The sequence below is a fragment of the Orussus abietinus genome, unplaced genomic scaffold (genome assembly GCF_000612105.2).
Source record: "Orussus abietinus isolate OABI.00-Male unplaced genomic scaffold, Oabi_2.0 scaffold70, whole genome shotgun sequence".
NCBI lineage: Eukaryota > Metazoa > Arthropoda > Insecta > Hymenoptera > Orussidae > Orussus > Orussus abietinus.
Window position 1 is genome coordinate 521,376 of NW_019394280.1, and position 20,224 is coordinate 541,599.

General features: G+C 40.4%; 1 protein-coding gene across 2 annotated transcripts in view; it reads left to right on the forward strand.

Annotated features, from left to right (window-relative positions):
- The window catches only part of LOC105698359 (aryl hydrocarbon receptor), a 183,136-nt gene that overhangs the window by 125,234 nt on the left and 37,678 nt on the right, over positions 1 to 20,224 (forward strand). The gene's annotated exons all lie outside the window — the stretch shown is intronic.

The following is a 20,224-nucleotide window of genomic DNA, read 5'->3' on the forward strand; positions in this document are numbered from 1 at the left end:
TTATATACCACTCGGCAGATAAGTCCGTGGCCTTAATTTACCCCAATCTACGATCTTCCTCTCGCCTTTTCTTCCCGCTGGCCGGGAAAGACGGAAGGCGAAGTACCGGCGAAATCGGGGATGGCGGGGGAGGAAGCGAACGCGGAGGAACTTCTCCAGCCAAAGAGAGAAAAAGACTCGGCGGAGACCGAGAGGAGGCAGATCCACGACTTGTTTTCACTCTCGGCGAATCTAACACCGCTAATCCCCGAGCGCGAGCGAGCTCCGGGCAATAACGCATATGAGCGACATAAGCCACTCCATAACCCGGAGGCTTCCTTCTCGCTCTTCGGGGGAATTAGCGACCGCCGTCTCGCTCCCCCGTTGGCCGGCGAGTCGCCGATGGCGACGGCGATGGCGATGGCTTCGGGGTGGTCCCGCGAAGGAACGCGATGTTACCTTACACCTTCCTTCCCGAGGATATACGCACCACCAATACGCATCAACTGCGCGTACGCCGTCGTAAAGTTTGCCCAAAGACATAGGGACTCGTTATTATGATGCTAATGGGCCTAGCGGGCGAATTCCGCCGCCCCTGGAGATTCACGGGTTCCAGGGAAACGCCGGATGCGGATGCTCCGACTCCAGGATTCTGCCCGGGGGTTCGACCACCGAACGGGGTGGCCGATGGTGGCCCCGAGATCGCGATGGTTGGACCGCTAAAGAGATTCATAAAATACCCTTTTAGTCCGGCTAATTCCGCCAAATCTGCCATCCCTGGAAATTCACGGGTTCCAGGGAAACATCGGATGTGGATATTTTTGCTCGCGAATTTTGGGCGGACCCAGTGAGGAGCAAATGCAAGACCAAAACGTATACCCGGTTCCATCAACCTCGGTCAAAAAGCTAATCCTCGGTTATAATGAGTTGCCCGTTCCACCACATTTTAACGGCAGTTTAATTTCCATTAATCGCAGTTTAGATTAACCAGTTCAATTTGGCCGTTTAGCTTAGGATAATAGAACTTCAACGTAAAAACTGCACAAACGGATGTACTACCATCTTCTTATGGCGAAACAGATGAAGACGGTTTTGATTTTATTTACAATTTCTTAATGGTTGAAGTACGCTTAAAAATATTTTATATTCATTCTTAACCAAAGAAATTTACTTCTTGAGGCTAGCCCCCTGTCAAATGAGTTCATTGCAGGAAGTTAGGGTGATTTCGTGTGTCGACAAGGGCGCATCTCTCTTGCTTTGTAGTCGATCAAAGTATCAGCCAATCAAGCGAACGCGTCCACGGACGATTCGACTTACTTCCAATTGTATATGCGATTAGTTAATCACGCTCTAAATAAATATGGGGGAACATTTACGTTTTTACCCCATGATTAACTTAGACGTTAACTTTAACCTACGGTTACGTGATCAATGATTTACCCGGGGTTTGAGGAACCGGGCATTAGACTTCGATAGTATCGGTCTTGATCTTGATCTCGCTCGGTCGAGTGTCTTGTGCTATCGAGTCTCGGTTTTAGTCTTGGTCTTGCAAGAAGGGCAAAAAGTGCAAGACCAAGATCAAGACCGATTTTGCTCGTGTATAGTTCGAGCACCGAACGGAATAGCTAATTATGGCTCGCGATAGCGATGACTACTCTGTTAAAAGTATTTATAAAATACAATTCTAATACGGCGAATTCCGCCAGAACTGCAGTCGTTTGGAGATTCACGAGTTCCAGGGAAATACCCGAAGCGAATGCTCCAACCGCGGATTCTGCGTGGAGGTTCGATCATTAAAGGAGGTGGATGATGGTAGCTCGAGTTAAAGACAGCTTTACCGTTCAAAATATTCATAAAATATACTTTAGTACGTACAGTTGTGGTAAAATTATAGATTTCATGTCTTTCCGGATGGACCGAACGATGCGGAGGATATTTCATAGATTGATGGATGGATGAATAAAAACAGGAGTTTCGGTTCAATTATTTGCTCTTGAGATAGTGGAGGGTAGTCATGATTAGTCTTCATGAGGAGATTGGTTGGTGAAGATTGATGGGAACCCCAGGGGTTGGTTCCTCGACTAAATGTCGGAGTTTGGAAGGGATTGCTTCGTCAAGTTCTTCCGCTTCAAATTCTGCTGAATTTGCGGATCAAAAAGTATATAGAAAGTTCTGGAAAATAATTCCATAATTATTAAATAGTACTAGATTTCCCTAACGGTGTTTTAATGCGAATTCCTCTATTCTATCCGTGCTATGATGCGCCAAAAACGTGCACAATTATTTCCACGCGAATCGCCCCGTGCAGCACTTTTTTTAGAGAGATCGCGAAGGAAAAGAAAAACCTCGGCGAAAGCGGCGTGAGCATTTTCACCCTTGCGATAATTCGTTCGTGCTTCACAGCGAAGGTCGGCCACCGTTTAGGATCAAGCTCGATAAGCTTCCTTGACATTTGCATTATCGTCACGAGTCGATCGCTGCCCCGTAATTTTACGATTGAAGCTTTACAGGCCGAAACTCATGGTCAGAGACTGGTCGGATACACCGTTGCAAGTAAAACCCTTTAAACGATTAAAAATTCCATTGAATTAACGAAAAATCATCCCGAGTTGAGCATCCCTTTCTCCACGCCCACTTTACCCCCACTCCGAATGCCGGGAACCACTCGCAGCACGCTACGCATGCGCATTGCAGCAGATAGCGAGGGAGAGGCAGTGTTGCTCAACTTTCTCTATTTTTATCTTCGAACAAAATGCCCACGAGATTGAATCCATTACAAAATTGTCGGTAAATTCATAAAGTAGAATATAAATAATAATTGCGCGATATTTTTACAAGATCTTTCGTTGTTCCGACAGTTTTTGCTCTGCAGTTTCTCCCAACAATGTCGCCTTTCTTTCCTAAGCGAGCTGGACACGTTACCGGTGCCATTCACTGGATTTCACTGCAAATATCCCAACAACTGGCAGTAGCGGAATTACCGACATTGGCAGAAGTACCTGCACCTACCTCTCATTACGTGCTAGCGAGCATCTATAGCATTCGGAGAAGGCTGGCCAAGAGGACGGAGTTTCTCCCGGGTTTATCTCGCTTTAACGATCGCGCCTTTCACGTCGGATTTCGCGCTTTGAAGAGATTTGCGAATCAGCCTCCTCGGCGTTACTTATATCTTATACCCTGTAACCGAACACCGCGCAACGTATTCGATATTGGATACCATAAGTGGATTAACTTATAGTCGTGGCCATGGTTGCGATCCCGAATGATTGATTTCGATAGCGAAACCTCTCGCGGCTGAAACAACGACACGGACTCTCGCTCTCACCTTTTTTAATTAACGAAAATTTACCACCAAAACATAATTCTTGATTATACCACGATCTCTATAGCTTATTAGTAGTAATTACAGCGGTTTTTCGAATACAATTGCGGACATTTGGAATATCAATGAAAGTAGATATTGAAAAATGCAAGATTATTTAGCCGTGGCCATTTATTATGTTCCTTATCGCTATTTACTCTTTTCGTTATATGTGTTATATTTTTGGGATTTCCAGAAATTAGCCTGATACCCTACGCGTTCTCAGGGTGTTGTAAAATGTATGAATACAACACGAGGGATGAAATGGAGAGCTTCGGTAACGCTTAGAATCCACGATAGGGTTGCTTATGGGAGGGGCGCGCTTGCGCACGAGAGAGTGGAAAAATAGCGAGGCAGAGAAAGAGAGGGAGGACGTAAGAGCCTTAATTAACGGAATTTCGAATTGGAGTGACGTCACGCGGTTGTCGGCCCTCACCCTTTGGCTGGCTAATTACGGGCTGATTTATGCCCCTGATAACGTACAACCCCAACGAAGTACGCCGCGTTGCGGATAACCACGAATAACCCTAAAGGCTGCACGCGGGATAACGGGTACCCGAATATCTCGACTTCTCCAAATTAATTGTTTTTTCCCCCTTTTCTGCTTACCGCTATGATTTTTAATATTCACAACACGTGGGATGTTTTGAAATACCTTTCATGCATATTTTTTTTTTAAGTTTAATTAGAAAGGAACATTTCCGTTTTTCTAAACGTACACCTGGCGGGAGAAATTTAAAAAAATATTCGCCTCGTAATTGTTACCGTTGTTTAAAATGGGTTTATCAAAAAGAAGTTTTAAATTTCGTGTCATTGTCAAAGGGTCAAAGTTTCAACGTTAATATTTGACAGGAGACAGCGACAGATTAGTGGATTTGAGAATGTGGAACGGCAATGCACCATAAAGGAAAAAAGAATGTTATATATGTATGAAAATCTGAGCGAACAAGTTATGAAAAATATGATCGAAAGAATGAACATTTATCAGAAGAGTCAAGGCGGGAAATTTTAACGATATCACATTTCACATTTAACTTCCGTATTTGTACTTTGGAGTAAAATAAAAGTACCAACGGTTTTTCAAAATTAATTACATTTTTATGAATTTGACACCTACTTTTGGGAAACCCTTTACAAGATACCCTGTTATAAATATTCATAAAATTCGCACACTCTTAGTACAGAAGGATGTACTACAATTATAAATTAGATATCCTAAAAATAAATCCGTATCCATTTATTGCATTTCTAAATAAATTCCTAATTTCATAACATCGTGTTACAATGATGTAAAATTGGGTAGGGAAATTATTATACTTGTGTACACAAAGATACACAAATTTGTATTATAAATTTTATCTGAAATTATGTTGTAAAATGAATGGGCCATGTCTGAATAAAATTATCAATAATAATGTTATACAATTACAATATTTCTTTTAACAGGGTATAAATGGAAGAAGACGCGCATAAAGTATAACCGTTCCGTTCTGTAGAAACTTAATCTTTTCTATATTTGAAAAAAGGAAACGTTCAACCTTTCCCTGAAATTGAGTTGGTTTTCAAAGGGTACGGGATGTCTTTTCTCGAATACATTTACGGAAATCGGCACGGCGAGCTTAATATGCATCGGCGAAACTCCCTTATCGAGGACGCGGTCTAAAAAGTGCGCCCGCCGCCTCATAAATCACGGAGTTTGTTTAAATTTAATGGAACGTCGGCCGTTTCTCAAAATAAATGATCGCCGGCCATTTGCAGTAAATCAACCGCGAAGACATGACTTTGTCTCGGGCGCCGTGCTATTTAATTAGGTTTACTTGGGCACCTACTTCTAGCACTTGGCGGTGCTTTGCAGTTGCTCTCGCTGATCTCTCCAATCCGAAAGAATCGTTTGATCACGAGAAAATTATTAAGAAGAACAAAGTGAAGTCAAAATAGATTTTGTAAACAGTAATTTTTATGCGATTACGTTGATTGGAAAATCTTCCCTTTTGAAATAAAGTCCGAAACTTCTTCGACTACCTGTATCAATTAGAGATTAGAGGAAGAATTAGTCCGAGGTGACAGAAAAATATAAAAGTCTCCGTAAACAAACACCGCCATGTAACAAACATTTCGCCAAGTACAGGATTGCTCCGAATTTATTTCCTGAAAATTACATGATTTATGTCCCGCATTATGTTTTGACATTCGAAAAGGACTAAAATCATGGCACAAAGTCAACGGCACGAGTTACTTGCTATCTACCTACAAATAGAAGCTGAAACTACCTTAACAGTTTGATGTTATTTCCGTTTCAGATTCTTCCGTACCTTTCCTAAACGTACTTAAGGAACTTAACGAATTCTGATTTTCGATATAGCAAAGTTTCTTAATTTTAGGTCCGCAACAATCTGCATAATCACAAAGAACACCTCGAGATACTAAACGAAATTAAAGAAAGCATTACTCGGAGGTAAAAGAAAGTCCCAGGAAAAAGACATCTCTATGTGAAAAAAACTTTGCCAAGTACAGAATTCCACAGAATTCACCTTATAAAGAAAGTAAAGATATTCTTTATATCCTACATTATGTTTCTACATGCAAACAGTACTAAAATCATACCTCGAGATAAAGAACATAAGTCAGTAGACATCTCTCGTATACCATCTGGTACTAGTTTATCATTTTAATTTCCGATTTAATTCCAATAATGTCATCACTATTTAATGTTACATTACATATGAACACAAAAAAAATGGCGTCCGTAAGAAAACGAACGAATCCCGACATTCTATGCAGAAAAATCTCTTCGTTTTCGGTACGCAACATTCCGCAGAACCTGAAGAACTCCTCGAGGTACTAAACGAAGGGACCTTGACAAAAGAAGGGCTCTTAACAAAGTCCTGCAGAATTTGAGGTGGATACAAATGAAGTCACGTCTGCCAGCGGCGAGCGATAATGGTTACTTTACAAGTTTACCCAAGCGGCCGTCCCGCGCTATTAATCTCGCAGTTAGTTTGTTAGTTACCGCCGTGCTACGGCGATAAATAACAAACGAGCGCCATTTTTACCGCGCATGCGCTAATTGTTATTTACGAGGGGGTATAAACTATATCACGACTTTATTAAGCCGCGAGAGAGACCGTGGACGTTGGATCGCTGCTTCGTATGAATGTATGCTTTACCAACCACCAAAGACTCGAGCTCCAACTCCTTTTTTATAACCCATCTCCCTTTTATCTTCGCTAATTTTCTCCGGAGATTTCTAGCAAAACTCCCATTCCAAAAACTATGCCCGGTTGAAGAAAGGCGGTAAGACACGATGTTAACGTTTGGTTACAAGAAAGGAATCGTCGATTCATTAGTTGATCATCACTCGAATTTCGTAAAAATGCGTAAAAACTTAAATTAAAAATCCCAATCGATGTAAATTAAAAATCACCGCTGGGGTGTATAGAAAAGGAACGTAAGACTTTTGAACATTCCTTTCAAATTTACGATTGAAAAACCAACTGTTAGAAACTAACATACAATGACAATTTCTTAGTTCGGTAGTTTATTACTTCTGTTAAAAACTAACATACAATGACAATTTCTTAGTTCCCTACTAATTTGTTAACACTACCAGTATAGGGATTCATTTTACACAAAGTATGTAATCTTCTAATACGTTTCTTTCTTTTTATCCAGAAAAATGTAATGCGCGTTGTTTTAAACAATAATCTGCAACAATGTTCGGGGATACTTTGCGGATTTTAGAAATGTCTTTGCGTTCCTCGTGGAGCCTCTTTTTAAGTCCTGCTTGGAGACGGTCGGCACTCTGTTCGACGCCAGCTATTTTTTCGAGACCGGGCCACTTCGTGATCGTCCTCGAAGCGTAAACACTCTTGTCCAAGACGAGTAAGCACTCGATGTAAATGTCTTTCCTTCCTTGAAGCCCTGCAAAACTGAGCGGACTCGAGTAATGTACTTTACTTGTACCCGGTGCCTTCTTTTGAGCTTTCCAACCTCGCCTTAAAAACCCGACTCGGATTTTTACCCGATTTTGCGCGTTTCCTTTGCTATTCCGAATTCTCAAAAAAACGTGGTCAAACAAAATGACGAAATGAAAGTAAAAATGTTTAGGCGCTGATTATTTCTCCTGTACGGAAAATAAAAGAATGATCAGGAAACCACAATAGTGGTAATCGTAATTATTTTTAGACAACCTGGGTAAGCGGTTACAATAACCAACGTAATTTAGTAAGGATTACTTCACCATATAGTTCAGGTAACTACAACAAGTTGTTTTATCGTGCTTATCGTAACCTCTTTTTATACTTTGTTCTTTTACTAAGTTATGCTGGTTGCCATAACATCCTGGGAAGGTTATCCCAATTGTGGTTTTCCTGACCATTCTTTTTTCCTGGTGGAGAAATAGGTTTTAACTGTAAAATGGAGATGAAGTCCCAAGAATTGCACATTTTAGACATGTTTATATATAGAACTTACAGAATTGAGGAGACACGTAAAAGTAGAGGTGTCCAAAAAAGGTTGGGTTAAGCCTCTTCCGCCTCTACATTTTTCAGGATATTCTTGAGGCGCAATTGTAGATTGCGCTACAGCATTTTTTCTTGTGAAAAAAAGATACCTCTAAACGAATAAGTTCCCATTGGAGAAAGAAACAATGTCCTCTTCGGTATTGGATGATCTGCGAAATTCCGCGCGTTTCCTTCGTTATTCAAAAGTCTTAGAAAAACACTGTCGAAGAAAATGATGAAGTAAAGTTGAAAATGTTTCACCGCTGACTATTTCTCCTGGAAACATGTTTTACTTGAAAGTAAAGTGAAGATGGAGTTGTAAAATAGCGAGAAGGGCGAGTTTATGGCAGGATTTTCGGATTTCGGGACCCTTGGAGAAACGTGGACATCCTAGGCATTGAATTCGAGCGACGTTGAATGGTCGTCGTGAAAGATACGTCCCTAGCGGGAGTTTGCGTGACTAGTTTTGACAGAGGAAAACGCCTTGCCTGCATTGTTCCCGACTCGACACTGCGTGTCTCGTTCGAGTTAATTGCAGTCCTTAATCCGATTGGTCGTGGCGACCGTGCACACGAAAAACACACCTCGGTCTTTGACCCGAAAAACGTGTCCAAATTTCATGTGATCGATTTCTTTCCCATTATCCAAAGTAATTAAGACGAATCGTAAGGTAAGTAGAACAAGATACAAGCAAAAAAGATTATCCTGCATATGACTTTTTTTATAAATACTAGGGTTTGTTCTATTTATACTAATTGTATTTTCTTGAACTGTGTAATCAACGTGATTATATTAAAAGAGCTATCACACGTGAAAGCAGCATTAAGCCTAACTTAATCTCAACTTTTATCAAAACTTATTACGGATTTTAATTTTGGGAAGATTTTTAATTATTCCGATAAGAATTTACAAGCAATTCTCATAATGCTAACTTCCACTTTTCGAATTTTTTTTGTAAGAATTTTTCTTTTACATTGGGCGAAATGGACTATGAATTCACAGGTCACGAATGGTAGATAGAAATCGATTAATTCGTAAATACAGAAACTACTTGTACGTGATATCATTAGGTCATTCAGTATGAAGTTGCAAATTTTACCGTTAAAGAAGACTGTAAGATCCGAAACTTGATGTGGAACAACCTAACAACTTGTTTTAGACGTTTAGACCTTCTTCGAATTGGGTGTACAAATTTGTATCATATCTTTCCACATGAATAAGGAGGGTGTAAGGTAGATCCTGAAACTCGCAAAATTTCATTTTTTATACAAAATTTTAATAATATCCAGAAACAAATTTTCATAAAATTTAAATTTCATGGATGTCAGGACCTTCTTTATAGCTTCAATATTCACGTTGCAAAGTTTAAAACGATTCGGTACACCCTGTTCGGAGAAAAATTTCATGAACGACTTCTTTGACGCCACTTTTATATCACCTTAAGGTTGGACAGAGTTGTAAGGGTTGTTTCCGAGTGCGGTAGTTCTTGAAGAATCTGCACCACCGTCTCGACCCTAGCCTCCGGATCTAACTAGAATGGATTACCGCGATTTTTCAGACTCGCCCAAACGTCCAGGCGCTCTCGGGCAAATAAGTCTGACAAAACACGGAAGGTCCGAATACATTATCGCGGCGATTTGTCGCAAAGCGAAAACCTCCCCGTCGCCGAGACTATGTTGCGGAACAGCCGCAGTATGTCATTCCCTTCGAAAACATTGGGAAACGGAGAGAATCCCTGTCTGCACATCCATCCCAAGAGAAATATAATGCGCGATTTCTAACGTGCCGACATCTCGGCGATAAAACACCTAACGAACTTTCGGATTATCTCGAATTCACTCGGAATAATGGTGGCGGGAATGATTATGGTTAGCAGGATTTGACTAAATCATTTTCGACTTGATCCCTGGCGAATGTATTACCGTGAAGATTTAAATTTACCTAAACCTTTTAACATTCTCAGGAACGTCTATGGCTCGTACTTATATTTCACCTTTAGTGCTGAAATACATTTTCAGCCATTTAACGACCACGAATGAAAAACGTCTTTCAACGCTAATAGAAAGATATGAGGACGGACTTAAGAGAAGAGAAAGAATTCCCGGAAAATTATCTTTATTGAATCTTTCCGCGGGTACATCTGAAAAAGGGTAATCTAAAATGCACTTTGTCGGAATTATTTGAGCGGCAAGCCGAAGGTCACAAAATCCATCGACCTTAAAAACGATTTAACGAATTCGGTCGAATCTAAAAATGTCTTTTATTACATGTTTTTATTCAGTTGAGTTGGGGACATGGTGAGGATGAAAGTTGTATAACCGCGTTCCCAGAAAACGTCCTCCTATCGAAAAATCTATCGATCCGTCGAAGGCACGTGCGTCCTTTAAGGACAAGTCTGAAAGGTGGCCATGGCTAATACGAGGGCCAGGTCACGAGACAAACTCAGAACAGGGGCGCACCTGTCCACAGGGCTAATGGAAAGGCAGATTGATCTCTGTGAACTTATTGTTAGTGCCTGGCCGCCATCTTATGTTCCTCCACCACTGCACTACCTGTTCCTTCCGACGCACAATTTCTGCTCAACGTTATTTCAACGTACATCGTTTTATCCGAAGTTCATGTATGATTTTTTTTATTAATATACAGTCAAAACCTTTCTTGAGCATCTTGTTTTATTGGAATTTCTGTCTCGCAGCAGAAGAATCTACTTCATTGGCCAATGCAACAGTTTCACCCGTCCACATGCAATTTGTTTTTCCAACGCATTTCTGCTCCTCGACGTACATCAATTTATGTTTACCTTCCAGTTTATTATTAACGTTGCATTTTTATTTTTCTTCGCTTTCTCCTCAACAAACGGATAAACAAGAGTACTTTTTTCCTAAAAAGAGCGGATAGAGAGAAAGCTTAGCGTGTACTGAAAACAATGCCTTCCGTTTGTTCTGCTCCCTTAACACTTCAAACGCGTGCCGCGCTGATATTGACATTACCAAAAAGCATGTCAACTTCATAAAATAATGTAGACTATATTGTTGACGTAAACTATCTTTCTCTTCAATTCGTAGAGGATTACTTCTAAATTTCTTGAGGCGGGTGATACCGAGGGCACTTTAGTTCGGAATCTTAACCACGAGGGAGCGCTGAAACTCTTGTACGGAAAAATATATTGCGACCTAATGGCATCTTCCGCTCTAACTAATCCCCTTTGGTTTTTACGAAGAGGCATGTGAACTCCCGTATAACATGACTAATACATTCCGCACTACGTGAATTCGTGTTATAGGGAATCGTGCTGTATAGGAATTTTTCCCATATAACGCGCGTAAAGTGTTTTGTTATTTGGCGCAATGGACGAAGAATCGCGTTATATGAAAACAGTGATCGCAATATCTTTGGCCCGTTATAGGAATTCGCGTTATACGGGAATCTACTATACTAATTGTAAGACCAGGTCATTTCACGGTGTACGTAGAGCATACATTGTACGCAGAGCGTATATCCAGACTCGAAAGCAAGATTTGTCTTGCGCACTCATGCTTTATTGGAATTTCTGTCTAAGGATAAGAGACTCGCGGCAGAGGGTCCGCTTCGTTGCGTAATGAGAGATTTTATCGTGGTTACAGGGATAGGGCGGGGCTGCCTCACTCGTGCATTATCACCCCACTTCTGTCTGACGGATTACTTTATACGGCACTGTGCGTACACGTATTCCGGTAGTTGCCGGCTGAGAGACTGTGTTCGTCAAATTACTTCTTTCCTCTACAAGGCCAAGGTACTGGGCCCGATAAAAAGTCCGAGTTTCTTCGATCTTGTCCAGCTTTGAAGAATGGTCCCAAATGGTCCCACGGTATCCCACCGACGAACGTTTCAAAAAAAATGTAATACATCGTGTTATTATTGCTCATCATTATCTACTTACCCTACTAATCTATATCTTTTTTTAACTTCGATGTTTTCGCCTTTGAACTTATAATCTTGAACTTGGAGCTTTTTCCCTACGAAGAAGCCGTAAAGGATTATGAAAGAAACAACAAATTAAGGATTCGTCGAAATGGTAACTCACTAAATATTTTCGGTTACGGCGGCTAGATTGCTTTATCTAGTTGGAATAAAAAATATTTCTTTCGCTTATTTTTTATCACCAGTGCTACTTATATTAACAACTAATTTTTTTTCGGCAAGTATACGTATCCTTCACGAAATGTTTGTTTTTCTCGTTGAGAGTGGAATATTGAAGGTGGATGAAATACTCTCCGTTTATTCGTTATGGAAAGAACGTTTCCCTTTCGTTTCATTTTGCAAAGAAAAGGAGTTTTACGAAGATAAGGGGCGTAGTCGAAGCAGGGTGGGTTTTTGAAAATTACCCTGGCAGGATTGTCTTTCGAGATTGCATATGCGAGCACTGCATGGCGAATCGTAAGACTCGCTCGCGAATATTCACACCGCCTCTACTTTTTTATGAGAGCCTTTCGTGTGATGACCGTCCAAACGATCCGTTCCCGTCGAATGTACAGGTGGAAAAAGAATCGTTCCGCATTAATTTTCTACGGAGTCAGATCATTGCCAATGACAGAGCTGCGAGCTGCATGTACAGGAGGGGCATGTAATGCCGGCAAATTGCCCTTATATAGCACCCCAAGCATGAAGAGGTCTCGGAATCAGCCGCCATCTTGGAATAGCCTGCCCTCGGCTCGCAATCCCGGTAACTGCCTCCGCTCCACCACTATTTTGCACCACCGGTAATATATAAACCACAAACCAGCTCGAAAGCCACAAATAAAACCGCCATATCGCAAAATCTATATCTCCTTTGCTTCCGTCAGTTTTTACGTCAAGTAAAAAGATAAACAAATGTACATCTTTACAGGGTATAAGAAGCCGGCCATTGATTTTTCAAGCTGAACTAGGAAACGTTCCTTAACGCGTCGAAAGCTGAGCTGTTTTCACGAGACTCATACGTTATTGCATTCATTGTAAACGCTTACAAAACTGGTGTTATATGTTTGTATGGCCAAATAAATATTGGGTTGTCGGAAAAGAGATGACACATTTTTTCTATGCCATCTGATACAGAAATGAGTCATGACTTTTCCGACAAACCAATAGAAGGAAGAGGAAAGGTATAATATGCAACGTAAACACGAAACATGATTTAATTGAATAATATTGTGACAGATGAAAGGTAACTTGTTGAATTTTAAATCATGTTCAGTTGAATTCATATGTCTTAGTTTTCTCGTTTTCATGATTATACCCACATTATACACTGTTAAAACCAATGTGATTTTATAACATTTTTTCGGATTCGGATAATATCTGAAATATATTTTGTCAACATGTATGTGTTATAAATTTATAACACATTATCAACGTAGTGCATAAGTGTATTGATTCTCCGACACAGCTTTACAAAACTGTAACATAATGTTACGAACATATAAATACATTCAGAAGTTCATAAATGTACTAATTCACGTTTAAATCATCCAATTTTTTGTTTCACACCGACCACGTGTATTAAAAGTGTATGATTTGTGTCAATATTTTTAACTGCATACTTTTCGCGAATTTTGGTGTCCTATGAAATAAGAAGAGGCATTTATCTTGTTCTTATTAAACGTGTTGGGCGAATGTAGCGGATAAGATGGTTTAACACTGAAATTTATCCCGGACAGGTCTGCAAGCTCGGATGCGGGAAATTAATGAATGCTAGCCGTACAAAGACTCGTACAGTAAATCCTTTTTCGATCTGATGCAGAAGTCACGAAAGTACGGCAGGCTTCCGTGTTCGGTCTCGGCGTGCCGATTCTGCGAGAAATTCACCGAGTAAACCCTTCCGTAAGGTAAATCGATCGGAACGGATACTGTCGCACGTGTAGTGACATCTGATGACAGTTGTAGGCCAAGAAGCCGAGAGTGCGTTCCGAAGTCTTACTTTGCGACTCGTGTTCCCTTCCAACATGAAAAACGACGCATCGACGTATCAATCGACCGAACGAAGCTCTTTATAATCCTGCACATGAAGTAGTATAAGGAGACATAATGCCAATGATCGGTTCCTCAGAAAGTGACCCCAGAATCGGGACTCAAGATCTCAAATTTTCGCTGATCTAACGATAAATTAGTGTACATTTATTACAAATTTCTAAATAAACTTGTAATGTAATAACCATGTTTTAATTTGTGCAATTGTTTAGAAGAATGAACACGCTTGTATTCTAAAATGTATAACATATGTTTGTAAAATGTACAGGTAAAATGTTATAAAATTAATGTACCAAGTCCGAATAAAGTTCCCGACAAAAAATGGCATAAAATTACAATATCTTTAACAGATATTTTTTCCTGTGCATGAATGACAAATTACCGCCATTCGTCACGTCTGGGTTTCAAGAGGTCGCGTGGAATCGTCCAGTTTCACCTAATTTTAGACGACCAAGCAAACTTTGGTCGACCGCGATTTACACCTCGCAAGACATGATTTTGGACGAGTACTAAAAACGTATCAGCAGGCCTGACGAGAAGCAGTTCGTTTCGCTTATCGCACAACCCATTCGTTTCTGCGACACAATCGATCCCACGAGCCGCCATGTTGCGAGGGACGAGTGTATTAACATGTTAATCTGCACACCGCAAGGTTTAATATTTATTTAATCTTTAATAATCTACCTACCCTCCTACGGTCCACCTTTGACGGAATGAACGATCGAACCCTTACGTTTTACATTTCGATGTAACCGTGAGTAATTTTTGTCCATAAATTACATGCACGGGTGGCCATTAAAATTACAACACCTAGAAATACCCAGGATAAATGCACCGAATTAAAAAAAAAAATGTATTATGGTAAAGCAACTAAGAATTAACATTTCAAATATTAGGTCGTATGATAAGTTCGCGGACAAATCTATTTTGCAGCGAATTCTCTTTGAAGATAATTTTACCCGTAAATAAAATTTGCGGAACGACGCCAAGAAATGATGAACTACCGGCAAATAAATTTTTTATTAAATACTTGGGCCGTTTTGTTGCAAAATATACATTTTTCAACCGTTACAAATTTATCCGCGGACTGGTGAAACGACCCAATATTTTTAACAAGGAATGGAATTTTAACGGTGGTAAAATAACAATAATCTCAGCTGTGACAATGAAATCTGTAAACATCACTTATTTCTTACTTTTAATTATTAGTGGTGCAATTTCAATGGCCATTAGCGTATTTAGCAGCAAACGGTTAATTATAGAGATCCATAATCTGTGAGTGTCAATCAATAATAAAATAATAAATATAGAATTGTGAATCCAAATTATTCAGAATTCTAGATACTTTGGGAGACGATTACTCTAACCCATTTACCCAGGAGAGAATAAATATTGATTCGCGCTAAAAGCAGTGGTTAAATAAATAGCTGACACGTACAATTATCCGTACACGTGTATCGACAAAATTTTAATGTACGGCATTAGATAGGAAAATAATACCTCACCTTCCTAATCCATCGAAAATGGTCGATTCATCTAATTTCCCTAACACCTCGTAACTCCATTAATGGGGGCTGCTCGAAGCTGACTTAATTCGTTCTGCCCCTAAGAACCCTACCTAGGGAAAGCACAATTTTATTCGATATTAACGGTACATTCCGCACATTTACCTCTATTTTACCTGCAATTTCCCCCGTTACTTAAGAATATCCAAACTTCCTTATAAGCTTTCCTTCAATCGTAACCGGTTAAGTTCTTAAGCATTAACTGCAATACACTCCACTTTGGTAAGTATCGCATAGGTACAACGTTACCCACTTAGGGTATCCAAACTTCTTGAAAAAAGTAGTACTTCTACTTTGATACTAAATATTTTAACGTTAATATCAATAGGTACATTGGATTTTCATTTCGCTCATAATGTTTCGCAACGAGCTAAGATGTCAAAACCTCTTTGTAGATTTTCTTGAAGACCAGTCAAAATGACTGGTTGCAAATGGCCCATCCTATACAAAAAAAATCTGCCGCTAGTTCTAGTGTTAATGCAAGCATTAACGACATGCAGTTTTTATTTCGATCGGATCATTTGCCGCAGAAAAAAAAGAAAAAAAGCATTGATAAGGATAGTTTACCCCCGTCGAGGGGGTATCGTTTCTGGATCCTCCCTGCACAAGATATATTTATGCCAAGTTTCATTGAAATCCGTGTTCTTCCATAGAAGAAATTGACAAATCGATTTTTTCATCAAACTTTGAGGGGTTGTTTCACCCCCTAGATATCAATCTTAGCACGTAAAAAAAAATACGTGTCCCTTAGATTTTTGAGTTCTACAACATATATAAAAATTATCGAAATCGGGGTGGGACACTTGGGAATGTTTCTTCGTAAGACGAAAATAACCTGCGGCGATCATCGCCAAAACTGATGGCGATCGCTTTACGGGGCGGCCGGTGGCGAGTGCTCCTAATACCAGCCCGACAGACCCATTAATCACCGATCGATCTTGTAACAATGCGATAATCATTCGGTTAAGCATTCACTTAGTAGGTTTTAAGCGCCTCGGCGCCTGCCGGGGCCGGCAGGAGCTCCAAAGCACGAGTCATCATCCATAAAGGAAGGAAGGGTCGCTGCGTACACGAAGCGCAAAGTCATTATTTGTACTCGAAGAACGTCTATATAAACGGACGTTGATGGTCGAGTAATGGAGTAGGCGCGGGCCTCGGGTTTGCCCTCGTTCGCCCCGAGATTCCACTTCGGTTCGGCAGAGAACCGCGAGCTAAGCGAGCACCGCGGTGAGAATTACGAGGAAGAAAGAATGAGCCGGGACTCGGCGCATCGAGGAAGTACCCTAGATGTATAATATCCAAAGAGCCGACGAAGATAGCCCCGGGCTCAAGATGAGCGCTTCTCGATGAGATGCGAGAACGCGCGAGTGCGTACCGATCCACTCTCCCTGGGGTCGCCGCTTCTTGCACGAAATGACTTCATTTTCAAGGATCGGAAACTGGATAAACGGCTCCATGTACAGAGAATTGAAGATCCAAGCTGGGAATTGAGGTGCCATAAACGCGATGTTCTTGAGACTTTTGTCTAGGAAAATTGTTAGTGCCTTATAAAAGCAACGTCATTAATTGATCTTTTGGGCGATAGGCATTTCTATTGTATGCCTACTCATACATGTGCAACGTACATATTAAGTACTGTTTAAATGAAAAATGAACACTTATTGAAATTATTAAGGCATTTTCTGTTTACTTTAAAGTGGTGTAGCATTACTGGACAATATTGTGTTTTCATCGTCTTTATACAGAATACGTTTATGCTAAATTTCGTCGAAATCACTTCACTGCTTCTACAAAAACTAAAATAAAAATCGAATTTTCGACAGATTTTTGGGGGTTGTTTCACCCATTAAATATGAACCATTGCAGATTAAAAAAAAAACACGTGTCTCTTAGGTTTTGGTGTTCTTTACCATATATGAAAATCAATAAGATCGGCGTGGGACACTTGGGAATGTTTCCTTGTTAGTCACGCTACGTATCGAACGCCTAAAGATCGCAATCGTTAGTTAATTCGCGGCGATTTTCATGGCTGCTGGTTTGTTATTTAGTGGAGCGAAGCTCCCGTATGCTCTACTTCTGACGTGCATATTAAACAACCCGGAGGCAGGTGCATGAAACTGCAACAGATCGGTGAACTTTTCGTATTACACCCGTGGGACTTCGAGGAGAAATGTCGTTCACTTCTTGTTCCTTCTTATTTCCTCTTTCCACGACGCGCACTTATCACCTTTGCTTTCTCTTATCTGACAGTCTTCTCGAATTCTTCGCTTCTTCTAATATCGGTGACTACTTTTTCCTATAAATCACTTTCCCGATTAATTAACTTACAATACTTACAATTTTACTGCAATCTTATGTAACAAAAGTGCATGAACTTTATGAATATTGTCAACATTGAAGTGAAATGTCATTGCTATCTTATACAGTCAGGAGGCACTGTCCTAAAATGCATGTACGGTAGGGTAAGTGCACACAAATTTGTAGACTTTTTACAAAACAGAATAACGTCGCGTGGCGACGCGAGCGTTGGGAGACATCGATGCGTGGGTGAAGAAGCCAGTGACCATTGACCAGTGTCCGAGTCGCTGGACAGCCTGACCATGAAGAGAGTGGCACGCAATGCCGCAGAAACACGCGTATGTCACACGACCCTTCAATAAGTAGAGGATATACTATGTCTTACACGAAGGAAACGGATGTACAATATTTCCACGTGGCCTCTCGGGGTCCCAGAAGGCCTCGTCGTATACGACTAATCTCGAAACCAGAAATAAACTGAGAGAAATGAATCGATACCACCAAATTAACGATACTTATTACCCAAATCAAAAAACATGGCGATACATTATTCAATGTCGAAAAATTCTACTCAGTATTGAAAAATTCTTCTTCAACTACTCAGTATCGAAAAAAAATATATATCAATAACTCGTATCGAATCAAAATGCAAACAAGATAAACCAAACTTTTGTTTGAAATTTTACCACCTGAATATGGAGACCCTATGAAAAGCCCCCACACTCGTAAAAATTGAGTCTTTATATAAAAAAAAATGGAAAAGTGTCTATAAACAAATGTAAAAAAATTTAATATCCTGGACTTTCTTTAGGGCTTCTACATTCACGTTGTAAATGTTCAAACGATACGATACACCCAGTTCAAAGAAAAGATTCATAAACGATACCACTTTGATACCACTTTCATCTCATCTTCGGTGTTGCAGGAGTAGCCATAAGGGTAATACCTGAGTTAAATGAATAGAGAATACGGTTTTATATGACTTTCTTTTCTAATCAAAATACACTTTTGTTATTAATTGGTTTAATGTTCGAGTAGGTACAAAGAAAAAATTCATTATAAAATACATATTCATTATGTCCATTTCATTCGATTCGATACGAGAACTTTTCACCGATACCACGTACCTAAGTATCAAAGCTGGAAGGGTCGATGCCAAAAGTATTTGGTATTAACATAAAAGTATCGAGTAAAAGCTCGATTTTACTTGTGTCGGTTTATTCCAATACGTGAGTAAAGAAGCCAATTGACCAGGATCGAATTGCTGGACAGCCTGACCATAAAGGAAATGGCACGCAATATTGCAGAAGCACGCATATGTCGCATGACCTTTCAATAAGTAGAGGAGATACTATGCCTTACACGAAGGAAACGAATATATTTCTACGTGGTGTCCTGGGGTCCCGCAAGACCCCATCGCATACAACAGACATCGAAAACGGGAACAAACCCAGGACCATGTCACCAAGAACCTAATGAGGGCGCCTCCTCATGCGGCAAATACCGGAAACCGGCACTATCAAACACCCGTCGTTTCTTCCTCTCCATCTTTCCGGAAACGAAGCCGAAAACCGTGACTAATGTGCTCGTAGAGAACGATATACTCTCCGCGACAGTCCCAAGAAGATAGATCGAGGGGTGATTCCGAATGTCGCGCGCAATCAGATTTGAGAGGCATGGGATGATACTCGAGTTACAAGTAAAATGCATTACGAGTAGGGACAAACCGATACAAGCGAATACTTGATGCTTTCAATTCGATACCAAGTACTTTGAGCATTGACACCCGATAAATAGAATTCTCTTTCGTCGACTTCATTTAAATTTCGGCATCTTTCGCATCCCCTTACGTGGTAAAGGTAATCATAAATCTCTTTGTCCCAATTCGCAAGCAACTTTGCCTCTTATCAGAGACCCGATTCTCGAGTACATACGAACAACTTTCGCATGTGGAATTGACAGTTTCGTATAAAACTTTCAAATGCTGACCAATGACGCGTCATCGTAATAATGCAAAATTTTTCACGCAAATCTATGCGTATGAGAAAAAAGTCCGCATGAACTCAAAAATCGGGGCCTGTATAGGTAACAATAAATAATATAGCAAAGGGTTCGGATGCCAATATCGCTTGATCGAACGATCAACCAAGTTTCTATCAACCTCGAATAACCTGTCCCTGACGCACAATCTAAGTTTTCGCAGGCCTTGATCGGTGGCCTTCTGGGACCCGATTCTCAAGTTCATGTGAACGTTTTTCGCATACGTATAGATTCGCATGAATAATTTTGCATTATTGCGAAGTCGCGTCATTCGTCAACATTTGAAAGTCTTATACGAAACTGTCAATTTCGCATGCGAAAGTTGATCGGATGAACTCGAGAATCGGGTCTCTGGAGATGGGTCGTAGGGCGTAGTCGTCTAAGGGTGGTCATCGTAAATCGACCGGCCCCTCGACTCCCGCGACAAGAAACTGCCTTCCCGGTTTCTACCTGGAAGCAAAGAAATCATAAAACCGATCGTGATTACGGCGGTT